Source organism: Gallinula chloropus (assembly GCF_964237585.1).
Source record: "Gallinula chloropus genome assembly, chromosome: 14".
In the NCBI taxonomy this organism is placed as follows: Eukaryota; Metazoa; Chordata; class Aves; order Gruiformes; family Rallidae; genus Gallinula; species Gallinula chloropus.
In genome coordinates, this window is record NC_140099.1 from 7,389,765 (window position 1) to 7,416,556 (window position 26,792).

The window sequence follows — 26,792 nt, forward strand, 5'->3', positions numbered from 1 at the left end:
ATGAAAAATACCAAGTCATTTGATGAAAATAGGAAAAAGAGCAATGAGCAATACTAGTAACACCCATAACATCACGTGTTGCCATCTCATTAAGGGTTTGCATTAAGGTCACTCAAGAGCATCTTAGCAGAAAGAAGCTTAAGAAAAGCTTGATCTAAATCAACATACAAGTATCCCAAAAGAGAGGGCAGAACTTTTTAATTCTTGTGCACAGCACACAAGGTGATGACTGGCAGCATTTTTTATGCAAGTCTCACAAAAATTAAGTGTAAATATGACATATTTCTAAGTATATAATGTGCACATTAAAAATACTGTCTGAAGATATCAACTGTACAGAGCATGAATAACAACTGACAAGCTCGTGAAAGACTGATGTTCTTGGAGCTCATCATTGCATACTTGAACAGGGTATGAATATTTTATATTCATGCTAACTGTCATAGTGCAAGTTGAGCTGTTTGTACTAGAAAGGCATACACATAGCACTACTATTCATGTTTACATTTACCCTGCAAACATCAGCAAAATGTTTCTTTCTTGTAAGCATCCTTTTTCTCTCTCTTGCTCTTTTGAATTCAGACATAAGGGTATTCAAAGGGACCACAAACCAGCAGGTTGAAAAAAAGAAAGATAAAAGTGGCTTCTGGGTTTCCAACCTAGGGAGGAGGCAAACAGGACCTTATAATCCAACACCTGCAGCAAGTTACCGAACACTAGCAACTGCTGAGAAATGGCCCTTGCTAGATGCAGATTAGAGAGCAGGGGAGGGGGAGAAAAGGCATCTAAATAACATACACATCCAGATCCCTTAGAACAGTCCATCAGAAACTGGAGAAACAAATATGCTTCATGGAAATGATCGCCCAAGGTGACAGTCCTATAAGCTTTTATCCTATAAGCAAAATGCAAATCTGTCTGTTGTCCTCGCATCAGCTCATCTGATATGAAGGGAAGCACAGAGGATTGTCTACTCCATGCAGTGAATCATCCAGTAGCAGACTACACAGCACCCCTCTCTGAACAAAGATTGTATCCTGTTTACCAGGACAATCAGAGAATGGTTTTTAGAAGAAACTGCTCCACAGCATTCCCACTAACCAGCTTCCCTTCCCAATTTAAGAGAATAACACTCCCACTTCACCACCACAAAATGACCCTACACATTGCAACTTTGCATGTACCTAACCCATCATCACCAGGGTCTCCTTACAGTGGCTGCATTCATGATCTCCTTGCAAGTATTTTGAGGATTTGTTTCCCTAGTAGCACATTTGGGCACAGTGTGACTTCATAACAACAAAACTGTTAATAATTTTTCTGGTCCTAAGCAAGGGTAAAAGCATACAATATAAAGTGTACCAGTCTTTCAAGTCCTACTTTAAGGCTATGATATGGTTCCTATTGATGTCTGCATAGAAATCAGCTTCCAATCTTCTGACAAATCATCACTTAAAAGTTTCTGAGACAACACTGAAGACCCACCATCCAGAACTCCCTTTTGAACGTGCTTCATAATGACTGACATTTTTAAGCCACTCTACTGCAGAGAAAAATATTAATTTTTTTTAACAGTTCAGAAAAATTCAAGACCTCTGATAAAGGAGGAACCACCAGAACCTGGAGACAGTGAGACTTAAAATGAAATATAAAAGGAAAGCTCAGTTTAGCTCTTGCATTGATGGCAGATTTTTAGACACTTAACCACTTTCTTACTTGTGCATTCCTATACATACTGACATCTACTACTAACGCTTAAACTCAGTGCTCAATTTTACTTCACTTAAATTAAAAACGAAAGAATTTTCACTTTTTTCATACAGCATAAGCACAGCTCAAGCCATTTTAAACATGCAGCACTGTACAGACTTCTTTATCCCTCTCATCATGTCATATATACGAGGGAAGAGGAAGTTAATATCCTGCTCTCCTACACTGAATTTACCCATGTGCTTTGGTGCATAAGAACTATTTAGTGAATCGATGTTCCTTTGGCCCAAGGTGTTCCCAAATGATTAAACAAGAGCCATGCATTTTTCAAAGGCTGTGCAATTTGAAAACTGTAAGGGTTACCATTGCATTTAGTACAAGAATTCTTTTTCCTAAAAGATTACCATAGTGAGCTTGGAATTTATTTTTTTGACTAATCATGCTGCACATCATCTTTACTACAAGTCACCCTCATTGCATTGTTAATAGCCCACCTTAGCAAAGTTAAGCCTCAAGAAATCACATCACACTATTTCTTCCCTTCCCCCCTCTTCCTGTGTCTTTGCCTGTAATATTTTGAAAAGTACAGATAATAAATTTCTACACACATTACTAAACCAGTCAAGTTATCTAGGAGACCAAGTGGTTTCTTTTTTCCTGCCTCCTGTGGTCTCTGCAGTCATTAAAAAAGTGAGCAATAGTCTGAGATCCCCTGATCACGCTGCAAGTTGCTACATCTCCATTTATGCAGGAGCTATCTGTATTTTCTCTAACTTATTGAGATGCAGTTGTATGTAATCAAGTCTTGTCAAGATAAGATAAGCTTTGGCACTACTTCTGTGGGATCAACGATAAGTCCCTGATTTGGAGTATCAGAGGCTGCCAATGAGTCACAACACCTTTGAGTTCCACCAGAAGTTTTGGGCATGTGCCCAAGAGGGTTTCTAGATTACAAGCCTATAATGCCCTTCTTTCATGCCGATATACACAAACTTCTTTCATGGCAATATACATAAGCCTTTTTTAAAAATAATTATCAAAAGAAGTTGGTGAATCTGTGTCTGTCTCAGTTTTTGCTAGCCTACAGTCTTGGATTTTTCCTCCCCCACTCTAGAAGAATATTAACACAGAACAGCTACAAGAAAAAAAAAACCTACCTACCCAGTACCACAATGTACTGCCTGCAGAGTTACAGGGCACAGAAGACCAGCCTAGTGTCACTGTCCCCATTGACTTCCACAAGTAGGTCAGACCACTTTCCATTGCACGTGTTTCACTCCTCTTTGCACAGTCCTCTGAAAATCAATAAGCTACTTTATTTTCAGGGGCAACAGAACACATACTGTCCACAAACACACACACTAACTTATAACAAGCCGTGAATCTATAGGCCTTTTCTAGTGAGACACTCAAAAAGGGAGGAGGGAGAGGGAGGAGAGCCCCTTTGACTGGTACCAATTACACCCTTTTCCAAGTCATAATAATATACCGCTAATATTATCCAGAGGGAGTCCCTTTGGCTCCATTCTCTTAGCTGGTGTTTCTAACTCTACTTTACAGAAGGATATTCAATAAATGAAGTATTTCTGCGACCTACAGCAAGCCTGCACACAACTGTTTGTGTTATATATGAGTTCGTTTTGCTCACTGGCACTGCTCTTTGGAGGCTGTTACAGCCCATAAAGCCATCTGTTAGGAACACTCAGTCATAAAGTTATTAATGCCTATAGCCTAAAACCAACCCTAAGTAAATAAACAGTACCAGAAGGTCCACTGCAAAATTCTGGGATGTTAAATACACAGGAAATACACAGACCCATAAATCTTCTTAATAGTTCTATGTGCAATTATGTGTTCACTTGAAATTCAAATAACATACAGAAAGACCAGACAGAAGTTGCTTCTAAAAGCATGCACTGCAGATTTTGCCTTAGAGTTGAGCCCACATGAAAAAAAATCTGGGATAGTATTATGAATCCTTGTGACGTTCAGAACTAATAATAGAAAATTGCACAACTAGAAAAGAAAGTTCCAGACAAAAAAAGCTCAGGACACACATTGTCCTCAAGGCTCAAAATGCAGAGAACAAAGGGAGAGCGCCCCAAGCTTGAATCATTCAAATTCTTAAGAGAGGACAATAAAGAAAAGTTCTTTCTATTGCACATGTGGCATTTGCAAGCATAAAGAAAATATTAAGAAATCAAGTACAGCTGAAACTTTAGCACTGCAATGACAAGTCTCTTGAGTAAGAGACACAGGATTGTCACCTTAGTCACTTTGTGCTGGCTCCTGCCTTAACATAGAGATGGAGCCTCTTCATCCTTCATCACAGGTCCCTTCAACTGTGCTTACCAAGAAGGTCACCAGAAGGTCAGCACAGAGCCTGGCCTGTCAAGTCTCACACATGGGATGCAAGACAGAGTCAGCTCCGCTTCCCATGCCTCCCATAGCTAGGGCCATATTTCATCTGTGCCCAATACAGAAGAGCAGCCTGTCCCCATAGTCTGGTAGCCACAGATATCAACAAATAACATCAGCTAGACATACTAGGATCTACGCATCTGCCACAGCAGAAGAGAAGCTGCAGGCACTAACATGTCTTTTTGAAAGAATATCTGGTCTTAATGAGGCTCATTAGCTCCCTAGCTGCAGTTCAACATCAACAGCAATAAGACCAAGTCTTTGCAGGCTGGGCACATGAAGGAGTATCTGGTTCACAAATGCCAGCTCTGCAAAGATGACCAAGACCTGGCTAATGACAGACAAATGTTCATTGCCTGGAAACCTGCTGGCCCACAGGGAAGCTAACAGAGTCGACAGCTCTGTCATGCTGGGGAAGAGGACTGGACACATGTACCTATGTCAGCAGCTGAATCAGTAAGGCTGCAACATCAGCTGCTACAGCCAGTAGGAGGCACTAACAGCCTCCAGCCAACTTAAATATGGCCAGCATAGGATGCCCAAACCACAGTGTAACATTAGGCATGCACAAAAGGTGCTTCCACTATCAGTACTGCCCATGGCACCAGCCTGCCACATCACATGCCTGATCTCTACAGTTCCAGCCATTGCTACCCCTGCAAGACAACATCCTCAGGACACCTGTGGGGTATGATGAGCCCCTATGGGGGACATGCCACAGCACCTCCCAACCCCAATTCCAAGCACCAATAGAGTACTAGAAACAGTGCATGATATAATACCACTCACTCCTATAAAAGGCAAGGTTGCTCTAAAGAACTCACCCATCTGAAGCCTTAACCCCAACACCATCAGCCCCTCAGGAGTTTACTGGAACATACAACAGCATTTCTTCGTTTAGACAACTTTGGAGAAATTTGAAAGGAAATCTTCAGATATGTGTCCCTCATTCTACTTTAAAAATTCAGCAAATCTGCTAATTGAGAATTAGCAGAATTCCTACCTCTTAGTAACTTCCATCCAGCTTTAAAACCCCAGTAATCCACCAGAAGTCTAAAAGAAATTACTTTATATTTTATTCTCTTAAATAAAGGCTTCAAAGATATTCTGATAAGAGCACCACACAGAAAATAGGAAACTTTTGTTCTGAACAGTTGCTTTCATTTTGCTACAGCTTAAAACTGTAGTGCCCTTTCCACCTCACCACACTTGGTTTGTATCCACAACTCAGGCACCTTTTGCTTTTTAACTTAAGGTTTTGTTTCTTAATCACAGAGGGAAGGAGTTGAGCCTTGTGCAAGTCACAGACACAGGGGTCTATGTTGCACATCTGGGTTTTCTCTGCAATTGCTAACTTCCATGAACCAGCTTGTGATTTTTACTGTGAGCTACATTTTGACATATAGAAAAAAAAAAATGAAAAAAAAATTGATAGATACATGTAAGGTAAAGTCTTGGATTATTCTAGAATATATTTTTTTTAATGTCAGAGATCTGTAGAATAGGAATTGAACAGAAAAACCCAGACTGGACCTCGTAAGAGAGGATGTTTCATATGAAAGTGGACTAACAATAATCATAAATCATCCCACACATGAAGACTGGTGCTGTAGTTCAATTTCCAAACTTCCAAAACCTGACTTATATCCCTAGCTCCCATATAAATTTTCATTGTGACTGTTGATAGATTATTCCATTTCTCTGTGTTTTGTGTCTGCCACACAGCAACAGTTGTTTGTTTGGGGTTTTTTATCTGTCTCTTTAGAAATTAAGACTTTGTGGAGAGGAGAATGAGAAGCAACAATAATGGTGGAAACTGTTTCTTAGCTAGGTTCTTAAGTGCCCAATCAAGGCTTGATTTTCTGTGTGTTACTGTATTATCAAAGAAATTTCCCTAAGTCACAAGAAAATGTTGCTGCCAGAACATATTTCTAATAGTAGCAAAACTTGAGGCAAACAGCAAACATCATCTTCAGTGACATTGTTGATGCATCTTTGATCCATCTGCATGTCCTTTACACCCAGCCCACCTGACCATCGAAATTCCTCAGTGAATCCAGGGTCAATCCCTACATACTCCCAGGCCAGCATTTTCCAGTTTTCTGCTATGCAACAGGTTTCCTTTGAGAGCAAGGAGACTCAATAGATCCGTATTTTCTAAATTATATATGTTGAAAGATATTCTAGGCACTCTATAATTAGCCAGCAAGGAAAAGCATTTCTGATTCATTAGGTCAACTTTAATGGTTTCCTCATTAAAAGTTTTTGCTGTTAAGCTGACAGAAGCTAGAATTTAATAGTAGCTTCCAGCACTTTCTTTATTAGCCGATCTCTATTGAATCAGTCTTTATCACCTGAAGAGATATTTTAAATGGAAATTCCTCAGCCCCAAGCAACCTAGATTGACCAAAGGCCTAGAGATTGCTCTGTCCCTGCTTTAATAAACTGACTGTATATATTGTTGCAAAGGTCAGTCCTCATTAGTCAGCGATGGCTATGCAAGATTTAACACATTATAGCCCAGCACTAATTTATCACTTGTTGATACTGATATACTCTTGTTGATATTAAATAATTATAGGATGGAATTTATAAATATGAATCTCTGGAGACCTCTCAAGAATTTTTCTCTGCCGCCCAATTCAGGGCAGTTGGATAGTTCTGTGGTCTGGACAGGCTAACTGCTGTTAATGTGGCAAAATATACAATTAAGTTCCTTTACTGTCCCCTCTGACACAAATCAAAAGTGACAGGCTTATATTCTACATGCCTGGGGTATAGTACTTTCACAGGTAGCTCATGGAAGCTTAGATTCCCCTTTGTCATGTTTCAGCCAAACCAAACCACATATCATACTCATGTTCTTAAGCTTGCAAGGGGATGGGATTCTTCAAAAGGGCAAAAATCACTGTCCCAGCTGCCAGAGAGCAAGCTCACTCAGTTCTAGACAGTAATAAGCTTGCACAACTCTGTTATTTCAGAATATACAAACTGCAAATACAATAAAGAATTGGGCCCACTGAGTCCAATCATGATTGTTCTATTTTAATTAAAACTTATTCTCCTCAGGAGATTAACTCAATTTTTTGATGCTTCCTTAATAGACATCTTGCTCTGAGTTTGCAAGTCACTTAAAGCCACCTCCTATTGAAACTTCTACTTTCTGTATGAAATTTAAGAGTATTTTAGGATAAACGCTTCTCTGATGTCTCAGAATTCAGGAGGTGGGGATTCAATCCACACATCTCACTGAGGCTGCCTATGACCTTGAAGAGACTCTCAAAGCTTCTATTTCTGCAGACACAAAATAAAGGTGACATTTGCCTTCTCTCACGTTTGGTCTATCTTGTCTGTCTGGATCATAAACTCTATGTTGGCAGGGACTCCCTCTCACAATTTGTTTGTAAAATGCCTAGTGTGGCACTTTACAAGCTGTAGCAGCTAGTCCAATACAAATTAAAAATAGTAATTCATATGTCAACATACTGCTTTTTCCACCCATCGTAAGCCTACTTAGGTGCCTTAAGTGATTCCTTTAAATGGTATCAGATGAAAGAACTGAGGAAGAGAGGTCGCATGAGGTGGGAGGACATTGCCAGAGGCAGTTCAGCTCCCTCTTCTTCTATCTGATCAAGCTACCTCAAACACTAATTGCATTAATTTGGAATTTAGCAAATTAACAAGGGAACCTTCTTTGGTAAGACACTGGAAAGGGCACAGAAGGGAGAGGACTTAAGTCTTGGCCAGGATGTTTGGTTTTGCAGAATTCCCTCATTATAGGGATTCATGAGCTCAGCTGGTAGTGATATTGTTCCTGTTAATCTCCTCTTGAGGAAAACCAAAACTGGCATATTCAGCGTTACAATGCAGCCCATAGCTGCAAAAGCTTGCTGGCACAAGAGCGACCTTGACATCCTTCATTGGTGCCTTATGATGCTAATGGAGGACTAATGCAGGGAGGAGGCGACAGCAGCAAAATAGGGAAGAGATGGGGAAGTGTGTGGGCAGTAAAGTAGCAATGAGCTTTCAGAACTCCTCCATACTCACAGACCATAAAAACTGGCCGAGGGGAGTATTTGCAGAACCATTCTCTGGAACCAGGATGAAATAATTCAGCTTGACAGCAGTTTATAGACTCAGTGTAAAAAAAATTTAATTATGGATGAGGAAAACAGTAAGCACTGTAGTAGCACCAGCAAGTGGACACCTTGAGCTCCACATACAGTTTCTATTACTGTGGTCACTTCTAGCTGCCAAAACACCTCAGCCTCCCATGTTTACATTAGCATGTTTTTTTAAACATGCTCTTTTTGTTGCCATCAGCAGCATCAGAATAGAAGTCAAGGTTAGCTGTGGAGAATGACTGTAAAAGTAGCATCCAGTCCTAGGCCCTCTTCCAGTTTTTCTTTGGGTTTTTTTTTTTTTTTTTTTTTTTCACAAAAACAAACCTTGGATAAGCTGCAAAGTGGCAGACTTCTTGCTGAACAGAGTAATCTTTAAAGTAGGAAATAACAGGAAGGCTTAGAGGCATATGGAACCCATTAGAAATGGCATGTTTGCAGGGACAGATTATAAATTGGATCAACTAGAAAAGCATCTAAAAAAGCCTGCCTACAGTTCTAGCTTGTGTGAACTGTCTCAATCCAGCTTCTGCCATTTCTAACCAGAGAGTTCACTTTTCCATAATTTCTTCATTTTACCACATTTGGAAAATGCCCCGAAGTGATGACAGCAGAAGCCCCATATACTTACTGTAAGACCCACCCTGGAGCAGAGGGCAAGAGAAGAGGAATGAATGGCACACTCACAGGCATGGCAACATGTAACCATCTCCAATGTTTGTCATAATCCAAAATGAACCATCTGATCAGATACCAAAAGGTTTTCATGCCTGAATGCGATAGACACACGGCTGCTGCACTTGTCGTAAGTCCCTAAGTGACAGACACAGGGGTGCTCTCCTACAACCCCACGTTTCTTGTGAGTATGGATTTCTACTCCTTTCCCACCCACTCCCCCACCCCCTCCCTCTTGTAACTTCTGCAGTTAGACTGCTAACTTCCCTGTTTTATGCAGATGCAGAGAATTTCAACCTAAAAGAATAGCAACCAGTCATTCATTAAAATCAGACATGCAAAACAAATTTAGCTAAGCTGATTACTGTAATGTAGTAGCCAAGAGCACTGTTCAAATTGACATGGGAGAAGAAAGGCCTTTGATACTCTCAGTACAACGAGCTGTCTATTTTTGTGAAGTCTCATGTTTCCTAATTACCTTAATACTATAAGAATTAGGTAATACCAATGTACAATCACCCACACTGGGCTGGGTTCACAGCCTCTCGCTCCACGGTGCTTACAGGGAATGCTAATCTGATAGGAGAAGTCTGGCTGTGACAGAAACAGTGTCGGGAAGCTTCTTTGCAATCATCAGCTGCACTGCAGGATAAGGAAAACCCTAAAATGCCACAGGGTAGAATTCACAGTGGAGGAAGAGAAATGCTACAGGCATGATGTCTGCTCCAAATACATCCTCCTGAGTCGTGCCTTGTCCCCTTCCTTGATCAAACCCTTGCCAGTAATAGCTATGCTACAGAGGACTGTCCCCTTACCCCCAAAAGTCCCTTCCCCACCCTACCACAGACAAAACCGAGGATGAAGCAGTATCTTCCCTCAAGTGCTGTCAAAACAATTCTACTTTCCCAAATACATATGTCAGAAGGTACCTAAAACACACACTCTCACCCCATGCATCACCTCCATAACCTATGCACAACCCACACTGACTCTCGGTATGAACCCAGCACAGCAAAATAGTGCAGCTATGGAGGTGCCCTCACTTAACCCGAGAGGAAGGGAGCAGTTCCCGGAGAAGGTTAAATTCCCATTCTCCCAGCCTTTTCCAGTAACACTCAGATTCAGGCTTGACAGAGTTGCATAGGTGATGCTGGATGTCAGGTAGGATATATGCTGCAATAGCTGAGCATGTCAGTACCGGCAGACACGAAGCAGGGGCCTTCTGTGCTAATCCCGTGGTGTGCGCTTCACACCCCAGTATTTTTCTCTGTGTATTTATTTATGGGCAGATTTTGAAAAAGAAAGCAAAGCATCCTAAAATGGGAACAGATGGGGTCTGCCTATTATCCCAAATCATTCTGTGACAGAGAATAAAAACAAGCAAGGCTCATGTGTGGCAACCTGCAGTGCAAGACACTAAGCAGACCCTGCTGACAACCCATATCTTGCTGCTGAAGAACTGGCTCCCCTTTCATGTGCTTCAGCAGAGTTACTTCGAGTTCACAATAGTAAGAATAACAAAATGAATCGGCCTTTGTGTGACAAACACAGCTAAGATTCAAACTTTGGCTCTTGGCATAGAGAAAACAGAAAACCAAGTAGCTCGGAGCAGTGTTAAACTTTCTACAGCTACAAATTGCTCTTTCATGCATGATACATACAATTACAGCATGCTTAAATCCTGGATTATTAGGACAATAGGTTGTAGCAGCTTTAATCCAAGTGAGTCATTAAGCTGTGCCACTTCAGTAGGAATCTGCATACTTAAAAAGTGTCTGTGTATCACGCAGTCCATCTGTGTAACACACAGTCCATACAGCCCGGCTCCAGTAATTAACTTAACTACACTTCCTCATGAACATATTGCTACCATGTGTATACATTAGCATCTTGGCAATATTTTCTTTTTGTAAAAAGATTGAAAGTATTAGTGCCAATGTGGTAAATCTGTCTGCGTCTGTCTGTATGTCTAAGCCTTATGGCTGTTCACAGGGATTCTCTCTCTCTCCCCCCGCCCTTGTGTTAGACTACCAACTGCTTTGGAAACTTCTTTTTCCATTTCAAATGCATTTTGTGCTTCCATATTGAGATAAAACCCCCAGGAGATGACTAGCAAGACTCCTCCATCTGAGTCAAGGCTAACAAAGGAAGGCTGTTAGCTGCTGAGGACGTCGAGTTGAGTTGGAAAGCTTACAGGGGAAAAAGGCAGTTACCACCCAGTGCAAACCAGGTTGTCAGATTGCACTCCAGAGGGACAAACAGAGGTCGGCTGAGAACCTTAAATGGCTTATCAGTCTCATCATATAACCTGAGAAAGGAAAAACGAACACCTAACAGGGTAGCACACAGTTCAGGTCCAGACTCTGAAACTTGAAGAACGCTTGTCAAAGCCAGGCTGTTCAGGGACTGCTAGAAACCCCAAAACACTGAAAAGTAACCAAAAAAAGTAGCAGACGCAGGAAAATGAACTCAGCTTCTTTCTTTGATCTCTGCAAGTGCATCTATACTGCATAATGGATGAAAACCCCTGAAAGCCAGTAACCCACCCCAACTGATAAACCCACACATCACAGCATGCTACAGTGCAGATTTACCATTTCTGACCCGTTCCACCCTGCAGAGCAGCCAGCTCATCTCCAGCACACTGTTCAAATGTTCCTGGAAGTAACAACAGTGAGAGCCAATATGGGTATCCAAAACACAGATAGGCCATTCCTTACACTGTCCAGGACTCATATCAAATCCTTTGTAAAGATTATAGGTGACCCATTTCAACATAATACTGTCCTAGCTAAATAACATGCAATTTAAATAGAAAATGTGGGAAGTGTGCCACATCCTGTGGAAAACATGCTTATTCTACCAGAGTAAGACTAATCCAAGCTATTGGAAGACGCTGTCTTAATCATATAAGAAATTCTTAAATAGAAGACCTGCACCTCTGGATGACAACCACAAAGGTGAGATGCAGCTGTCTGGATCCTACTCCCCTCTCCCTGGCTTTCTGAGCTGAAGCATGTGGAACCCCACTAAAGCGATGTTGTCCAGACCCAGTAGCAGGGGCTTTACCAAGGCTGTAACACAACTATCCTTATACTCAGACTTACAAAAAACCCCAAAGAACTATTATTTATCCAGAAGTGTTTTGCCAAAGAACTGCCAGAAAGCTTATTAAAGCACAAAGGCAGCAGTAGTCATGCTGTTCAGTCATATAACTGTAAAGGATAACAAAAAAATTCTAAACAGTATTTGGTACATCATTGCTCCCCAGCTGCAGGTATACATGCCAAGTTTTACCACCAGGAAATAAATGGGAAAGATGCATAGGGAGAATCCAAATAGACCCCTGACTCTAAAGTTTTACTAAGCCATGCCAGAATTATGATTTGACATTACCTGCTAAGCAGTGCTTTGAGAATTCGTTCCCCCATTCCTTGCAACATCTCTAAACAGAAAGATACACCTTAGGAAAAATATTTAATTAGCATTTCATTCATTAAAAGTCAAGCTTATGACCTGAAGTAGCAATCTCAGATTTTTACATACTAGCTAGGATTACTAGTAGGTAGCAGATTAAAAAATGAAGGTTCTTTGATTTTATGGACTCCCCAAATGGGACAAAAAAGCCAAAACCCAAAACAGTTTGCAGAATGAAAGTTACACTCTCCCCCCACTCCCAAGATAAATGAAATGCATCTACATATTTAAATCTGTCTATATGGTGAGCTATATCCACCTAAGTCATCTCTGGGAACTGCTACGTCAGAGCCCCAGGTTTTAATCCTCCTGACAAGACAGTGGCGAGCCCATCTTCACCTCCACGTACAGACACCATGGGACTCCTACACAGTCAGTTAGCAGAAGTTCTACATCCTACATCACAGGAGATAATATCCACCTAAGGAAAATACTCCAGGCACCAGCAAGATGAGATGCAAAAAAACCAGACTCCAACACTGGGACCACAGAAGCTACACAGATGCAGACGCACACTGACCTGACATGACTCATTTTGACTGGACCAACTACAGCAAAATATCTTAATTCTATTAAGCCCAACATGAATTAGATTAATTTTTTCCACACCAAGTTCACCTGGTAAAATTCAAAACCTTTCTGCTTTCAAGCTTACAACATTCCTGCTGAGAAGGGGTTCAGCTTTGCTTTGGCATTTCAGAAGGAAAAGAAAAACCACATTACTAAAACTGAGCAGTGTTTAAATCAGCAACGTAATTCAGAAGGAAGAAAAGTTTGGAAGAAGCAGAGTCTGCACCACCTAATTTTTAAGACTGAGCACTGCCTCAGTACGCACCCATGCCGCGCTAGGAGTTACACTGACATAACAGCCTGCCACAGGCAGTACCCCTGAGCTTCCACTTTCCCCAGAAAGGAAACAAATTCTGTCCTTAACAAACCAGCATGGACTTCTGCAGGGTTTAGCCAGCTCTGCTGCCACACACAGGGACAGGTTATGGGCACACTGCCCCCACCATTCCCTCACACATTAGTTGTGGCAATGAGTACTGTAAATACAACTTTATTATTCCTGCGCTTGTAACACTCATCCATGGATAGAGGCTGAGGTGTGGGGAGGAAGTGACAGCAGTTGATTCCCAAGCCCAGACATACAGACAAAATAACAATAAGCTGAAGCCATCACTGGGCTAAAGTCATAACAGTGATTTTTCTATTCCAGGGCCAGAAGTTGAAGCATCTCACTGAAAAGGCAAAGATGCACATTTGCACTTCATTCTGGATTCATGCCAGAGGAAAGCTCTTATGGAAGCAGCTGTAAAGCAGCACCTGCATTGTCAGCCTGGAGAACAGAAGCCAGATGTGGGCCAGCAGCTGCCACGTGGCTTGGACATACTACCTCAATGGGACAGGCATGGGATTGCAGTTGCTTGCAGTTGAATTCAGAGCTTTTTGCCTCATCTTGGTTTGGATAACTTCATATCCCTCCACTGTGTCATGTTAGCAAGTTTGCTGAAAAATCTGGGGATTTTCATGAAAAAAACTCTAGCAAATCTGAATTTTCTGTAGAAACAAGTCCATTTTTTATTTTATAGATGACTTTTTCCTCTGAAAAATTGACTTGAGAAATAAAAGCCCTTACATATCTGGGCTCAAAGGTCTGCAGTTTACAGTTGTATTGATTTTATTTCAAATATTCCCTGTACTCTGACTTGTTCTGCTGTTAGTAGTGAGGCCATAGACTTTACAAATCTTGATCACTTAGACTAAGGCAATCCTTACTATATCCACAAGAGATAGTCACATTCCACAACAGTTATTTTATACCTTTTAAATGCATTATATGTAGTTTATAGTCATCAGCAGTCTTCATTACTTAATGTACAACACTCACATTGAATTATGTCTGCATTTCCAGAAAGCAGCAACTAAGTACATCAGTCACTGCTGCACACCAGGTTCATAAGCAATGATGAACCAACAATACTGGGACCCCAATCTGAATACATTCTTAAATTAGCGAAATTCACTATGATCACCTCAATCTGAATACATTCTTAATGAAATTCACTATGACCATTAAGCAAACAAAAGTTTCTAAGATTAACTCAATGTAGTCAAAAAAAATTTAAAGAAGTTCACTTTGGCATAAATGGGATTTGTTAACCTTCCTGAGTATCATAAGGAACAAAAGATTGGAGTTCATAAAATAATTTGAGGCCCCTTTGAAAACCATCATAGCTCCATTATCTCTGGACAGATGAGTTTAGAAACAACACAAATCTGTCCAAGGTCTGGTTTTGCATGGGCCCATTCACTAGCTGCATGTTCAAGATAGCAATAGCCTTCTTTCTCTAAAGCAGCCAGGCCAGCATCACCACAAACAACTGCAAAACAATGACTGAGAGACAACAAAAGCCATTGCTGACCTTGCCTGAGGTTTGTTGCCAGTTTATAACACTATCATATGTCATTTTGTGTCTTTTGGGTACAGCTATATGCATGACTAGCTCATGACTCTACTAGTCACAATACTCATCACTGCTGTTTACCACCTCTAAGCCACCTATTAGACCCCAAATTTTTGATACTAAACCAGAACAAAGAGGCCACTTGAACATCTGAACCATCACTCTCCACTGAACCACTATCTGGGCACAATTACTGTCTCTTTGTTTATGGTGAGGAGGAAAATTTTTTTCACATCTTTGTCAATGACAACTTAGCCTGGAAGGCAGAAACAGAAAAGTGTACTGAAAAAAATTACAAAGGAGGCATATTGCAAACATGCAAACAAGACTCTAGAATCCTGGCAGGAAAAGAAATGAAACAGTGAAGAATGAAGGGGAGATGGTTAGACAAAGTCAACATCTTGGGAAGCAGTTGGTAAAGTGAGAGACAGATTTCACTTAGTAAACAAGCTATAAAGTTCTCCACAGGAAGAGCAGACAAACCACCCTGGATGACTGCAATGTCTAAGCCATTTCTCCTTTGTGAAGATTTTCTTTTAAAAAAAGCCACCACAAACTTGTTTTTCTGCCTATTTGTTTACAGGGAGACATAGAAGCGGCTGTCTGTGTTGGATTGGTACTTTGAAGTCAAATGCTGTAACTTGGCCTAGGCACATTCTCACTTGTGATGAACAAACGTCTCACTTGTAGAAAGAAAAGAAAACAAGGATTTTCAAACAAAGCAAAGAAAAGCAACTGAGTGCTTTTTTTCTGATACATTTGTCTATTTTGAGAAGAGTCAAGTGCTATCACACACTACTCAAATACAAAATTGCACAAGAACCTGACAGCAATTTAAGGTTAGAACAGCAGGAAAGATACACCTATAGAAACCTTGCTTTGCCAGCGTACTGCAGAAATTCCAGGAAATAATGACAGGCACATGATCTCCTGAAGCTGTATTTTATGCTTCACATTAATGGCACAGCAGTAGCAGCAAGTGCTGGCTTTGCTGCCTTCTGCTCTGGTTCTCACACAAGTGTTGTGAGCTTCCCATCCCCTCTGCCATACCCAGGAAGACATCAAGTGCATACGCAGTAGACAAACAAGTGAAATTTCTGTGGAGCTTACAGTGCAGAAAGCCATCTGTATCCCATCCTCGCAGCTGCAGGAGGTCTGTGACAGCTATATCAGAGTGGTTCCATTGTGTGAAGGGCAATATTGCCATTCACAGATTTGGACAAAAACAAGGTGCTTCTCAATACTGCTGCCTTCCACCTCATCCCTCACAGATATTCCACCCTACCATTTGTCTGACAATAGATACGTCAGCTGGGTATACAACAGGCAGGCAACTATCTGCAGAACCCAATGAGGACCAACTATGAAAACTGACTACAGTCAAAGAAGAAAAAGATACCTCCTTATAGATCTTCAAGAAAAACAAAGCAACCACCTGTCAGTCAGTCCAGATGTAATCCTCATGCCTGCATTTCGCCTCCTTACTTCAATTCTGTAACAGCCCATACAGAGCCATAGGAATCAGGGAAGAAACGAGCATCTTGCACGTTTTTCTGACATCCCTCCTTCACTTCAAAATAAAAAATTTTGGAATTGTTCACATACCCCATTCAAACCTCACAGAGAGAGGAGAGAGAGCTTCTAAGAGAGATAATTACAGTCCTAGGTGGATGGAATTTCGCAAATTCAAAAGCCATGTAAAGTATCTGCAGGCTGCATGGATGTGCCAAAACACTCATCTGTCTTCCCAGAAATCAAAGGGGTTGCACAAGAATATTATCCTGAAGTTTAGTTTTATAGGAGTTACATCATTCACAGAGGTATTGCAGCACTAAATAAAACAGTGAAAGGGAAGGAGGAAATGCCCTTTTTCTTAGTATAGTTGTTTTGCCATTTTTAATACAAAGAGTAACATATATAAAATGAACTGTCCTTAACACCACAGCAGAAACTATTCTTATAGACAATGCACGTGAGCATTGTCTAAGAGAAAACACATTTGAAAGTGTTTGATAAAGCCAGTTCTTGGTGTGGTAACCTGCTCTTCACTTATTCTGACTGGCAGACCATTCCATACACACACACAAATACACTCACAGGTATTGGCTCAGACATAAAACTCCTAATTGACACAAGGGGAAGAAAAAAAATTCTTACAATGTAAAATTTGCTAAAATGCTCTTACCAAGAAGTCCAAATGTCTGCAGATTATAAAGACTCGCAGAATGAAGTACAAATAATAAATTTCATATGCCTACCAAGGGCTGTATACGTTAATCTGATTTTTTTCTGGAAGGCTTTATAATGCATTTATGAAGATATGCTTAGAGGCAGGATTACATATCTCCTGTTTGCACAACCATAGCATAAAATGTGCAAATATTGTGGTAAATTAAAGCAGCTGTCCATTTTCCTGTTTAGCTTAAAGTAAAAAACCCCACCTTATGCTATAATTTCTATACCCTAAGCCCACGTTTTTCTCATGCGCCGCCCTCCAGAGAAGTTATTGTGTATTTTGTCTGGGAAAAGACTGCAGGACTTGTCCTACTCTGGAGTGACAAGCATGCAGTGGGAGCAAGCCAGGGCTTGTACCAAGACAAGAAGAAATAAAGCAACTTACATTTAGACATTTGACACAGATACTGATCACCAGGAAGAGCATTTACTGTAGTAAATTGAAATCCATGAATAATTCACTACTTTCAGCTGATGACATACCCTGAAGTGGCAGAGTATTTGATGATCAATAATTATTTTTGATATTTCAGGAAGTGTGGCATCTTATAACTGAACAATTTAATTAAGTACTAGATTTGATTGTTTAATTGCACAGGCTGTATCAATCTCTTTCTTTTGAATTTTGTGCAGGTGCTAAAAATAGTTCCTCGCTTCTCGAACAAATGCATTTCTCACCATGAATTACAAAACTGGTTCTCTAATAAGGTTTTCAAATATCACATTTTGTGCTACACTTCCGCTCTCATTGAGCTGCTAATGGACTTCAAATAACAAGTTTACTGGAAACCGTAGCTCTGGGTTCACTGAAACCACGTTTGAATCTCATCTGTTGCTGAGATTTATAATAAGTGACAGTGCTAAGACTGAATCTGATTTTGCTGTGACCTTCTGTCCAGCTCTGCAGTGCTCCAACAATAGATAAAATTTCCAGCAGTCAGAGCCACAACATATGTCCAACTTGTCAGTCTTGGAAACATTCTTCAAAAATTCATTAGATGAATATATTTATCTAAAGAGCTTTTCTATGGGAACAGTTCCTTTCTAAAACATCTCCTTTTAAAATGTGATGTCATACATTTTCACACTGAGCAAATCTCAAAGTGAAATTTATTCACTGAGAGTTTTCCTAGGTCTTCTGGCTCTGTGCTCTCAGCTTGGGATACAGAAATCCAGTGTATTTTTACCAAGTGGGATAAATAAAAGGGATCTATTCAGCTCCCCACTCTGTGTAAAGGTAGGAACCTTTGCTACTGTGGATTTCAACAGCTCTTGGTTTTTAAATATTCCTTAGAATGAGGATACAGGTGTTTCTCCTGAAATACTGTGGGACAATTCCTGAGGTCTCTCACTGTGAAGCCTTTTTTTCTTTCTACTTCCTTTGGTTTTCCTTTTCTTCTATTACTCCCAGTTACAGGAAACTTTTCTGCGCTGCCATGAAGGGTTCCCAGAATCTTTACTTGTGCAGCCCTTAAACACAATTTCTCCACAGCATTTTCAGAAGGAAACACCAGAAAAAGTGCAGTTTCCTGTGATTCTAGATCCCTAGTCAAAACCAGCTTCATTTTACCAGAAAATTACTTCAGCAACTTTCTATTGAGGCCTTTGGTGTGCAACTACCAGTCCTGTCTTTACTCTGTCATCCAGTGCTTTTGAACACTTGCAACCCTTGACTGTACAGATTATTTTGAAGAAATTTTCCATAAAGGGCTGGTCGCTCACTACCATCTCCTTTCACAACTAGGTTAGTTTGCTGTCACTTGCAGTTAAACAGCATTAGCCTCTCGCAGATTCTTACTGAAAGCTTCTCAACCAGATCCATAGCTTTTACTGAAGCAGACAGAAATAAGTCAATTCACACTTGTACCCACACCTCATTCCATTGTATCTCTGTGCATGGTACCTGAGGAGCTGGGGTAGCCTGAGACCTTTCTTATTACATACTGCAATCGCCCTTGGAGCTAATCAAAGAGTGTATCTTTACAGGATGATCTGAGACACTTTTTTATTAATCAAATGGGCCAAATATAAAACACTTGTTGAAGTAAACAACATCTAAGCTGCAAAGAAACCCTAGAAATCACAGAACCCCCTTAACAGAGCCTTTAACAGAATATTCTAGTCTGGTCTCCGTTTCCACAAGTAGAGCAGCACCTACAGTTCCTTTTCTATCTGTCATGAGTGCTCATGTAAATTATGTTTTGTGTGATCCTGAAATCAAGTTGATGTACTGTAAACCATTATTTTTGTCCTGGTAGAAATAATTTCTTATAGCTACAGTGACACATGTTATACACACTGAGGGAAAGCTATGGTGAGTGATTTGAAATCAACCCTCATCACTAGATACCCTGGCACTGAAGCAGCAGACTGAAGATACAAAAAACACCCCAACATTCAGAGAGGGTTTTGCTCTTTATATTCCACACTGCCTTTTAAACTTTATTCATTTCTGATGATATTTTATTGGACTTTTTAGTTTTAATTTTGCTTTTACCAGTCTTATAGCCCTTCTTTTTCCACTATCTTAAGGTGCTTTGCCTCTACAACCTTTATTGGCAAGGCTGTTCTCCAAAGCACAGGTTATTACAGAACAGTCACAGGACAAGAATTATAAATGCAAACATTTGCCCCAAGAGCCTCCTGTAAGCAAGGCTGGGAAAAGCCCCAGTCTGAAGGGCAAGGACTACAGAGCCATGTGGTGAATATCATTTCATATAGCCCAGAGTGGGTAGGCTGTGCCAATTAGTAGTGGTAGGGGTGTTTCATCCTCTTAGCTCCCTAGGTAAATCCTGCCTGCAGTCAGCATTATGTTCGTATGGTCTCAGCAGACATTTGATCTGCCTAATCAAAAGAATCCATTTTCTGCTACCCAAAGAAGGAATAATGCAGTATGCTCCAGAAAAAAAAAAAAGAAAAAAAAAAGAAGAAAAAAGAGATGCAACAGTTTTATAAAAACACACTGTCAAATCATACTTGAATAATTACAGGTCCTGTGGCACTTGTTCACGAACAGAAAGAGTTCAATCACTTAACACATAACTCCGTACAGATAGAAAAATAAAGGGGCTGGCAACCCTGAATTTTGAATAATTTTGTTGGATTCATTGTTCAATCCATGGTTACAGAATATAAGAAGATAGTTAGCAATATCTTTGCAGACGTTTCAGTGGGCACATCTCATTTTTAACTGCCAGAAATCACTTAAATTTATCTGGACATTTAATCTGACTTAATGCCTCTGCTTTTCAGCTCATGTATTTTAAGACTATGTTTGGAATAGTCTTCAGTGTTCTGCAAGATTAGGTTTATCTTAAGGCTTGAGACATCTGTACGTGTTTCTTAGCCACGACTCGGTTATCACAGTACATGCGGGTTCCATTAGCAATGGGTGATGGAAGTCAAATGAGCAATACAGGACTAGCACTATTAATTACTGAATCCATATTCAGCTTCAGAACAACAACATAAGAAAACAACTATTAAAACTGCTTGGCTAACACCTGAGAAACAGCCTATCTGTCTGGAAGATACTTCAGAGGTATTGCTCCATGTGTTTGTATCATGGTGCCAATATATTACTGTAAGCCTTTCTTGGCAGACCTTCCAAAGACTATAGTGTGTACTACATGACCAGACAGACAAATATCATCTCATAAACCTTATTAAGCAAAGCCACAAGAACACTCCCTTTCAGAGTGAGTTTTATCACAAAGCAAGATTTAAAAGGTCCTGTGAATGTTTTGCCTTCAGCAGTTGCTCATTTTTTCTGATAGTGATATGTACCAACCAGCTGAAACAATAACTTGCCCTTACTTTTGTGCCTGGAACAGCTACAGATAGTCCTGCAAGCACTGTAAAAAAAAAAAAAAAAAAAAAAAAAAGGGCTGCTTTGTACCCCATCAGAACAAGGTAAAGAATCTCTCTAACATATAAGCAATCACCAGAGAATTGGTATGTTATTACAAACTTGGGTTAGTCTCCATACCTGAAAACAGCACATCACAATAACATGTTACAATCTTTGCTTTTTAGCAACATCCTTCAAAAAAATTATTGCAATGACACTTTTGTTAGGCATTGGAACAGGCTGCCCAGGGAAGTGATGGAGTCTCCATCCATGGAAGTATTTAAAAGACTGTTAGATGTGGTGCTGAGGGATATGCTTTAGTAGTGGTTGGCAGATTAGGGTGACAATTGGAATTTATGATCTACAGGGCCCCTTCCAACCAAAGACAGTTCTATGATTCTACAGCTGCAAGGCATTTGCCCCAAATGCACTAGTAGAAACTTCTTTTGCTTGAGTCACAATATGAGTTATATTGTCAGGATAAGGTGTGATCTTAATAGGAAAATGACCTGTGTTGCCACCTAACACATTGAATAAATTTGCTATTGAGTAGCTAACAAGAAAACATAATCTAATATCTGGAAAAGTAGATATTAGATGCCAGGCTGAAGATGGAAAAAGACAAGGAAGACAGGTCAGCCCAATTCACCTGTCTCAGCAGCTTCCTATAATAGAGCCACTTGGCATCTCCCAGTTGTTCCCACTACAGTTTCTTCTACAGCTCTTCTGCAGTGTGCCTGAAGGCACACAGCTGTCCTGATACACCGTGGGGACCAGCAGATATTATACAGGACATTTTGCAATGTCACTATCATTCTCCAGAGTACATAGGGGAGAAACAGCACTTTATTACACACACAACAATTTCTAACTAAAGCTTCACAGCAGCTCCTGCAACAAGGATGACTTTACAACCAGAAGGCTTTTCTTCTGTTGCATTTCAAAGTTGTTAGCACGTGCCAAAAAGAAAAAAAGTAGAAGTCTTTACTGATGCCACATCTCAGGAAAACTTGAATATGGTGATCACTCTTTGCAGTAAAAACCTCCAACTTTTTAGCATTGACATGCAGTTGTCTGTAGTCTAAGACCATGCAAAAGAGCTTTCTAGCACCACATTGTATGCTCGTCCTTGATGCTCCATGAAATAAATGCTGTTATTCAATTGAAACTCCACTTAAAAGATACTTATTCTTGAACTCATAGTTAATCCCACAGCAATTTAATTCTTTTAATCTGTTCCAACCCTAACTCATCTTTTTTTTTTATATCTTTTGTTCTCTTGTGTTGCCTTTGTTAGTATTACATCAGTTAGCAATCTGCTATTCTAACCCACTGATTTTTCCTCTTTTATAACTAGCTTATAGCTACTGTTTTTTCATTTTTTGTGATACATACTTCATGCAGGTTGGAATTACTGCCACTTATTTAGCACATTTGTATGAACCAACTATTCCCAATTCTACTCATGCAAAGTTCTCCATAACTAATCCTACTGACAACAGCACACAGGGCTTCCTTTTGCAGCATGGCAAAGATAAGGGTCATGTGCCTTACTTGTGTTTAACTAGGGTTTTCTAGATCACAGAAAGCAGGGTGTTTCTATCAGAAGTGCTCACAAAGTGAAGAAGCTCTCTCTGCAGCCCTCATCTGAATTGGTCTTAGTGCCAATCACAGGAGGACTGAGTTAGCTGAGGTCATAGCAGCGAATCACCCTACAAACTATGGGGGCAGCAAAGTCTTGCCCTTCTACTCCTGTCCTGGCACAACCATGCCCTGCTACAATTTCAGGTCAATATGGCCCCAAAGAAGGGATTGCTCGGCCTTAATTAGGTACTATGTCTGCTCTAGGGATGTTAATGATTTGAACTATAAATACAGCTACCATAATAATCCAATGCATTATCTTATTTGCGAGTTAGAGAAGTGCTAAGAGACCTTGAAAAACAAAAGGTAAATTAAAATTACATTTTTTTCCCCCCAGCTTCTGTATAATAAGAAAAAGCTTTTCCTGTAGAACTTGGAGTTTGCTTTTTGTCTCCACGGAACAATTCTCAAGTGCCCCTTAAAAGCTGCAGATATATTAGCTTTAAAAAGATCACAGTACTGAGGCCAATGTGTCCAGCTCTGCTATAAAGCAAGTGTGGAAGTGAACTTTGAGAACCAAGGGCAGATGTGGTGGGTTGCTAACTCATCCATTTTAACCAGAGAAAGCGAGAAGCAGAGCTCAGCACTTGCTTAATGTAGATAGAACAAAGAAGTTTGATGCCACCCATTCAAGGCTCTTTGGTCCTCAGTACTTGTACTGATTGGGGGTACTCAGCACCATGCAAACAGAGATTCAGCTATCTTCCTCTGTTCAATGCATTTCTGAAGGTGACACATTTTAAGAGTTTTGGTTTTCTTTTTATTGGAAATTCCAGCATCGCTACTTATCAGATAAGTCACTCAAAATTCCAGGTTTCGGCCAAGGTACAAACACTACAATGCAGACTGTCCATCTGCCTTGGATTTGTATGTGTCATCCATTAGGAGTCTTCATCTAAATACCAGCTACAGAATTGAGACGATCAGCAGCAGCTCTGTACATCTGCTGTGCTTGACACTAAGAAACAGGAAAGTTCTAACTTCCCACAGGGGACCTGGGAGCCACTCTGTCTCAGAAAAAAAACCCAGTCTCCTGGCCTGAAAGGAATAAATCCATTACTGTATTTTGCTTCCTCTGAGACAAGTCTAGAGAAAACATTCACATTAAGCATGATTTTTTTTATTTTTTTTTTTTTAGGGTCTGATAACAAATACAAAGCTTCGTGTTCCAAGGCTTAACCTATTAACTGACAGAAGTTAGGTGCTCTGCACTGTGAGATTTCTCATCTATTTTCAATCCATCTGGTACTGTCCAATATTGAAAACAGGATATTGGACTAAATAGGCAATTAATCTAATCCAGTACAGCAATGCCTATATTTTTCTTTCACTCTAAACATAAGCCAATATAGAATTATAAACACTGTTGGAAACGTTTGAATTTTATGTGCTGAAGGTCACTGAAGATCATATAATTCGCCCTTCCTTCCTCTCCATTCAACAAAACACAGAATGCTTTGTTTCCCCAGAATTAATTTCTATTTCATAAGTAACATGGCTTTTAGATAACTTGTGTCTCAAAAAAAAAAATCAAATACTCACTCAAGCCTGTGAGGTTTAGGGCAGTCTTTTCAATAGTTTAAACCAGCACAGTATAAAATCCTGATTTCACGAGCAAGACACATAACTCAGACTTCAAGTAGTAAAGCAATTCATCTTCAACAGAACAGCACACAGTAGCTCTGAAAACACAGCTCTAAATTCTGACAATCATCCTGAAATATTTAACACTGAACCTCTTTGGAGATTTCTGTTAGAACTCAATAGAAGAGACCCATCATCTGCTTGGAGAATAAATGCAAATCCTTACAAGGCTGGATAACCATAATATGGCTCCAGGCATATCTTTGGTTCTTTCTTACTATGAGATCCTATGAGAATCACCATATTCCCTGATGCTCAAAGAAAGCTCTTTAAATGGCTAGTTTTTCCAGTCTCTTCCAACATACCCATTTTTTAAGCATCACCTCTTTTCTCTTTCACATTTAACACTTCCATTGATTAAAATCAAGAGTTCACATTTTGGTGCATTAATCTAATCACCTTGCAGCTTGTGATTTTCATGTTTTATAGTTTATACCAACTAAACAGCAAGATAAACAAATAAATTAACTCTGAGTGCTGTCAAGGTAAAGTCACAAAGAAAATTATTTACGGTCCATTTTTGAAAGAGACTAAGCTCATGTATGACTGAAGCCTACACTGGTGCTGCCAAGTGCAGATCCTCCATGTTTCAGTTCCCTTGACACTGGACATGCACCCTTGACAGCGGCACTCTTGATCCCCTAACATTTGTGTGCCAAAAAGTTAACCAAAGTTTTGAAAATTGCTCTGATCTCCAGAGGCCAAAATGAAGACACCAAAATTTAGGTTCTTTCTCTCACTGACTTGATAACTCATAATTTTTTTGTCTGCACTGCTTCATGCTTATGTCTTCAGGATCACCTTTTGGATACATTTTATTATACATATGCAACAACCAACACAAGGGGGTTATCCCACTTTTGACCTCCAGCTAGGAGCCCAAAATGAATTTTCAGGACAAAGTACTGAAGAGGTAAAGGGTATTTTTCTGCCCAAACTCAGTAACAACTTACTTTGATGGATTATGATAATTCACATTAGAGAAGAGGACATCCATGTTTCCTTGGGGATGGAAAGCTTCTTATATGCAATATTTATTTGATACTCACTGCTTCTTACATGATTTCACTTCACCCAGTCTACATACCTTGCCCCATCTAGACAGTCTAAGAAAGTGTACCATGTCATGTTAGAGTTTACCTTAGTCTCATCCTTAGAGAAATGAAAGAAAATTATTCAGTCTTTTTTCATCATCCATGTTTTCTTACCTTTTGTGTTGACTCCCATGGACTCCTCTCATCTCCTGTTTTGCCACTTCTTTCTTAGAACACAGTCTTAAAAGGAATATTCCATACTTCCTGCCATAGCGCATCTTAATGCTGTATGTGCTCCTTCAGTAGACCACTTAAAAACCATCCCCGCTGTGCCCAGCCAAGAAAAATATATCAGACTTGGACTTGTCAGCTGGAATTTCAGAAATTAGATGTGCAAATCCTTTTTCAATTGTGATTAAGCAGACAATAAAACTAACACAGTTAACAGGAATAAAACTTTTCAGACTTTTAGGTTGCCTTTATTTGCATAAAAATATTGCTTCTTGGCTACTATATCTTTGTGTATGTTTGTGAAAGAGCTAGTCAACTCTAAAACAAAGCACCATGTCCAGTCAACCACACATTACCACTGCAAATCAAATAAAAAAAAGATTTCATGTTTATAAGGGAAAATACACCAAATACAAAGGTCAGAACCTAAGAGAAGAGGCAAACCATTGAGAAGAGAGAAATCATTTAGAAGAGAGTGTATGCAGTTATAAAACAGCTATTGCTCTTCTGTGAGACTGTATTATCAAGACATTTGTGAGGGTTCAAGTGACCAAGTGCTATTAAGAAAAACAGTCTTGAAACTCTGAAGAGCTGATTACTTTTAGTAGGCTGGATTGTCTCTCTGAAAACTCCAGAAAAATATTTTGGGTTTTTTTATTACATGCTATCTATCATGAGTTCAGTTTCATATTTTCCAGTCATTCAATGGTAAGAAAATTATGTGGCTCTTGTTCCCTATCCACGAAACCTTTCTGGCAGTCAGTAAAGTTTAGGCATAATTAGTTTATGCTGTGAAGACCAAAAGAGCTTGTAGAAGCAATGCTGACACATTGTCTCCCTGGCAGGTATTTGGGGAAGAGAGTATAGGAATAAGACAACTACAGATGGTCCTTATGGAACATTGTTCCCAGGTACTGGGAACCAGTGTTTTCAAAATCATTACTCGTAAGAGCCCCAAAGAGGGTTTTTACTGGCAAACATATATTGTCTGCAAAGTTCTTCCCTGGAATAAACCAGAGTTAGAATTGTGTTTATCAGATTGTCTTTTAACAAAGGGGGGGTTGGTTGCCTTATTTTTACTTAAAGCTGTCTTAAATTATTTGTATTCTTATCACCATGCCTTCAGATGATCTTTAGAAGAAAACTATGTCTCAAATGGCCTCCTTTCATTAACTGTCTCCAGACAAATCAATATAAGGGGTGAGAGATATGGGCAGCATCTTCCAAGAGAAACAAATTGCCATTGTCACTTACAACATGCAATTAGTCATGCAAAAATGAA